The sequence below is a fragment of the Balaenoptera musculus genome, chromosome 2 (genome assembly GCF_009873245.2).
Source record: "Balaenoptera musculus isolate JJ_BM4_2016_0621 chromosome 2, mBalMus1.pri.v3, whole genome shotgun sequence".
Lineage (NCBI taxonomy): Eukaryota > Metazoa > Chordata > Mammalia > Artiodactyla > Balaenopteridae > Balaenoptera > Balaenoptera musculus.
Genome location: NC_045786.1, coordinates 111,259,937 through 111,265,936, shown reverse-complemented (window position 1 = coordinate 111,265,936; position 6,000 = coordinate 111,259,937).

Here is a 6,000-nt window from a genome sequence, read left to right as displayed (position 1 = left end):
TAGTTCCATACAAGTTTTAGGCTTGTTCTATTTATGTGAAAAATGCCATTGGAATTTTGATAGGAATTGCATTGAATTTGTACATTGTTTTGGGTATATGAACATTTTAACAATATTAATTCTTCCAATTAGCATGGAATATCTTTCCATTTATTTATATCTTCAGTTTCTTTCAGCAGTGTTTTATAGTTTTCAGTGTACAGATCTCTCACCTCTTGGTTGAACTTATCCCTAGGTATTTTATTATTTTTGATGCAATCATAAAATGGGATTGTTTTCTTAATTTCTCTTTCTGATAGTCTGTTATTAGTGTATAGAAATGCAAATGTTTTTTTTGTTTTTGGTAGAGTCTTTAGGGTTTTCTATATATGCTATCATGTCATCTGCAAATAGAGACAGTTTTATTTCTTTTCCGATTTGGATGCCTTTTCTTTTTCTTGCCTAATTGCTCCAGCTAGGACTTCTGGTACTATGTTAAATAAAAGGGGTGAGAGGAGCATCCTTATCTTGTTCCTGATATTAGAGGAAAAGCTTTCAGCTTTTCACCATTGAGTATGATGTCAGTTGTGGGCTTGTCATAATGGCCTTTTTTGTTGAGGTGTGTTCCCTCTATACCCAGTTTATTGAGAGTTTTTGTCATGAATGGATGTTGAATTTTGTCAAATGCTTTGTCTGGATTTATTGAGATAATCATATGATTTTTATCCTTCATTTTGTTAATGTGGTATATGACATTGATTGAGTTGTGCATCCCAGGAATAAATCCCATTTGATCATGGCATATGATCATTTTAATCTATTGTTGAATTTGGTTTGCTAATATTTTGTTGAGGATTTTGGCCTCTATGTCCAGCAGGGATATTGACCTGTAATTTTCTCTTTTTGTAGTGTCCTTGTCTGGGTTTGGTATGAGGGTAATGTTAGTAAATGTCCTTGTAAAATGAGTTGAATGTGTCCCTTCCTCTTCAATTATTTTGGAAGAATTGGGAAGGATTGGTGTTAATTCTTCTTTACTGTTTGGTAGAATTCACCAGTATAGGATTTACTGGTGTAGCTACCTGGTCCTGAGCTTTCGTTGTTGTTGGGAAATTTTTGATTACTAATTCAGTCTCCTTACTAGTAATCAGCCTGTTCAGATTTTCTGTTTCTTTATGATTCAGTCTTGTGTGTTTCTAAGAATGCATTCATTTCTTCTAGGTCCAATTTTTTGCCACATAACTGTTCATAGTAGCCTCTTATGATTCTATGTATTTCTGTGCTGTCAGTTGTAATAGCTCTTCTTTATTTTCTAATTTTATTTATTTCAGTCCTCTCTTTTTTTCTTGTTTAGTCTAGCTAAAGGTTTGTTAATTTTGTTTATCTTTTCAAAAAACTAGCTCTTAGTTTCACTGATCTTCACAATAGTCTTTTTTAGTTTCCATTTCATTTTTCCCCTCTCTCATCTTTGTTATTTTCTTTCTTCTACAACTTTGGGCTTTGTGTGTTCTTTTTCTCCCCTAGTTCTGTGAGGTGTAAAGTTAGGTTGTTTGAAACACATATTGTTTCTTTAAAAATTTTTTTAAACATTTTTTTATACAATTTTTAAAGGTTACTTTCTATTTACAGTTATTACAAAATATGGGCTATATACCTCGTGTTGTACAACACATCCTTGAGCCTATCTTACATGCAACAGTTTGTACCTCCCACTCCCTCACCCATATATTACCTCTTCCCCACCATTGGTAACCACTAGTTTATTTTCCATATCTGTGAGTCTGCTTCTTTTTTGCTATATTCACTAGTTTGTTGTATTTTTTAGCTCCCCATATAAGCAATATCATACAGCCTTTGTCTTTCTCTGTCTGACTTATTTCATTTAGCATAATACCCTCCAAGTCCATCCATGTTGCTACAAATGGCAAAATTTCATTCCTTTTTTATGGCTAAGTAGTATTCCATTTTATATATACTACATCTTCTTTATCCGTTCATCTTTTGATGGACACTTAGGTTGCTTCCATATCTTGGCAGTTGTAAATAATTCTGCCTTGAACATTGGGGTGCACATATCTGAGATATTTATTGTTTCTTATTGTGGGCATTTATTACTATGAAATTCCCTCTTAGAACTGCTTTCGTTGCATCCCATAAGTTTTGGTATGCTGTATTTCCATTTTCATCTGTCTCAAGATATTTTTTGATTTCTCTTTTGGTTTATTCTCTGACCAATTGGTTGTTCAGTAGCATGTTGTTTAATCTCCACATATTTGTGAATTTTCTAGTTCTTTTCTTGTAACTGATTCCTAGTTTTATACTATTGTGGTCAGAAAAGATGCTTGATATGGTTTCAATCTTATTCAATTTATTGAGACTTGCTTTATGGCCTAACATATGATCTATTCTGGAGAATGTTCCATGTGCGCTTGAGAATGTGTATTCTGTTGCTTTTGGATAGAATGTTCTGTAGATGTATGTTAAGTCCGTCTGATCTAATGTGTCATTTAGGTTCAATATTTTCTTATTGCTTTTCTGTCTGGTCGATTTATTCTTTGTTGAAAGTGGGGTATTGTTGTCCCTTACTAGTATTATATTGCTGTCTGTATGTCCCTTTAGGTATGTTAACATTTGCTTTATGTATTTAGGTGCTACTTTGTTGGGTGAATAAATATTTACAAATGTTATATCCTCATTTTGAATTGACCCCTTGAAAATATTTTTAAAATATTTTTTATTTTGTTCAGCTTTTCTATTTATTGTCAGTGGGGAAGGCTGGTACAATTCTTCATTCTGCTATTAATGAATGCTGTGATCATCTTCTTTCAATTACCTGATATTTGTTTTCTTTGGAGTGTTCTCAGTTATTAATTTATGATCTCATTATGATTCCATTTCTTCTATTTCCTTGGATTAATTTGATCATTCTTAACTTCTTGATATGGATGCTTAACATTAATTTTCAGTCATTTTTCTCTTCTAATATATGTTTATGGGGTTATATATTGCCTTGTAAGTAATGATTTAGCAGAACCCTAGATATTTAGTATTTTCATTATTGTTCAGTTATCTTCTGGTTTCCATTACGATTCCTTCTTTATTTATGAATCTTTTCTTAATTTCCAAACATATGGTGATTTTCCAGTTATTATTTGTTATTGATTTCTAGCCTAATTGCATTATGGAGAGAGAACATACTGAATCTGAACATTGAAATCCTTAGACATTTGTTGAGACTTGCTAACGTCCAGTATATGATTGATTTTATAAATATTCTATATGGACTTGAGAAGTTCACTATTTCAATGATTGCAGTATTCTATATATGCATATATTAGGTCAAGTTTATTAATAATGTTCAAATCATTTATATACTTGTTTATTTTTCTTCCTGCCTGTTCTATCAATTTCCAAGAGACATACGTTTACATCTTCCAACATGATTATTGATGTGAGTTTGTGGTTTTGAAATTTTTGGCTTTGTAAATGTTTAGATTGTGTTATGAGGGAATAAAATGTAAAATGTTAAAATTTCTGGTAAATCAAGTATTTTGTCACTATCAAGAAGCCCTCTTTTAACCTCCATCCAAGAAAAGATGGAAAGCTGGAACATGTTTTAGAAGTGGTGTGGGGAACAGGCCTGTACACTTAAACTGGACATTGTCCCAAGGTGATGGTAGTCATGTTGGAATGCCTGCCCCATTCACACTTTGAGGCTCAGCAACTGGCTTAGAAGAGGCTATAATGACTCTCAGGCTTTGTGGTCTTGCATAGAGGGGTGCTGGGTAAGTGTCACCCTAGTGGATGACAGTTCTGGCCAGACCCCCAGAATCACAGTCATGTCTAGATCTCCACATCAGCCTTAAGCCCTCAGGCTATCAGTCTTTAACTGTCCTAGGGTAAGCTACTTTTTAAACCAGAAATGAGTGCTGTAGCTCTTTTGAGTTTTACATGTTAGAGCTCTTGGATACAAATTAAAGAATAAATATGCAAAAAAAAAAAAAAAAAGAAAGAAAGAAGAAGAAACTCTCTTTACTTTCAGTACATTTTTTTGGTTGTTTTTTAAAATCTCTGTTTTACAAAGTATTTAAAAGAAAAAATAGGTACTGGTGCTTTCAGAAATGGCTTTCTCCTCTGAATTCCCTTCCACAGCAAGAAAAAAAAATGCCCATAGCTTTCTGGTTAAAGATAAATCAAGCTTTGGAACCAGGGAGACCTGAGTTATTATCCTGGTTCCACCACTTATTAGTTATGAGACTTTGAACAACTCACCTAACTTCTCTGAATCTCAGCTTCTTAATCTGTAGGATAGACATAACAGTAGCACCTACCAATATTGGGTCAATGAGAGAATGGATGTGAAGTGCTTGGTATATGGTAAATATTGTCTGTGATTATCTTCTTGTGATGACCTGATGTTTTCTTTGTGGAATTTTCAGTTCCTCTTATTAGGCAACATTCAAAGCACCCAGCTTGGAGTGTGCCATGTCTCCAGATAACTGGTGGCTGCTTTGTAGCATCATTTTGTGTTCTCATTATTAGTCTAGCTTCCACTAAGAAGGGTTCCTGACTCCATCCATGCCAAACATCAGTTTGCCATAAACCTTCTCACCGTAATCTGGTAGTAAAGTTAATTTGGGGGGGCTCCCTGATTCATTCTCCAAGTTGTTCACGCTAGATTCCTCTTGACCTTTTCTTTGAGCTGTGACCATGCTTGTTGTTTAAGAACAGTTCAGAAGATGCTTCCGAGATGAGTGTTTCACAGAAGACTCCACCTGTCAACAAATGGGATACAGAACCTCCGTGTATTGTCTGTGCAGCCAGAATTGGTTATGGTTTTGATTGTGAAGTACTTTACCTTTCCTGCAGGATTCTTTTTCTCTTCAGATATGTGGAGTTATCTAGAATCCTCACTTGTCAACTCTTTGCTAAAGAGTTAAAGGACCTCACTGCATCCTTCCTACATTGTTGAAGCTTCTAGCTTTCCTCACATTTGATTTCTCATGCTTTCCCTTTCTTGTGCTAGAATACGTAAGGAACAATGCAAGTCAAAAGACAGACTTCAGGAAAGAACTAGGGAACTTGCTTTTTTTTTTTTTTTTTAAAGAGTTGTAGTCATTTTTTTTTTTAAATTTATTTATTTATGGCTGTGTTGGGTCTTCGTCTCTGCGCGAGGGCCTTCTCCAGTTGTGGCAAGTGGGGGCCACCGTCGCCGTGCGCGGGCCTCTCACTATCGCGGCCTCTCTTGTTGTGGAGCATGGGCTCCAGACACGCAGGCTCAGTAATTGTGGCACATGGGCTCAGCCGCTCCACGGCATGTGGGATCTTCCCAGACCAGGGCTCGAACCCGTGTCCCCTGCATTGGCAGGCAGATTCCTAACCACTGCACCACCAGGGAAGCCCAGGGAAATTGCTTTAGTGATAAACAGCCAGTAGCCCGTGAATCTAATATAATAACTACACCAATGAAGAACTGAATTCAGTAGCAAAATAAGCTCCTGCCACCCAATAACATGGCTTAAACAAGATAGTTTATTCAATTTCATATAAAAGATGTCCAGGAGTAGGTAGTCCATGGCTGGCATGATGTCGTCAGAAAACTAAACTCTGCTCCCTTATCCTAGTCCATAGCTTCCAGTTTTAGGTCACTTCATGATCCAATATGGCTGTTGGATCTCCAGTTATTACATCTTAGTTACAGGCTAGAACAAGGAGAAAAGGCAAAAACAGAAAGGTGCTGTTCCAGTGTATCAGCTTTATTTGATGTTCCGTCCTGTGCTCAGATCTCATTGGCTAGAACTTTGTCGTATGGTATGGTTATGTTTAGCTGCAAGGGAGGATAGGAAATATAATATTTTATTCGGGGCAGCACTGTGCCTAGCTAAAGTTTTGGGATCTGTTACCAAGGAGAAAAAGGAGAATGGATATTGGATAGTCAACCAACAGTCTTTGTTACAACAATATTTGCCTACAGTGGCTTACCTGGTGTTGATGACTCCATATGACTCAACCCCAGTCTCATCC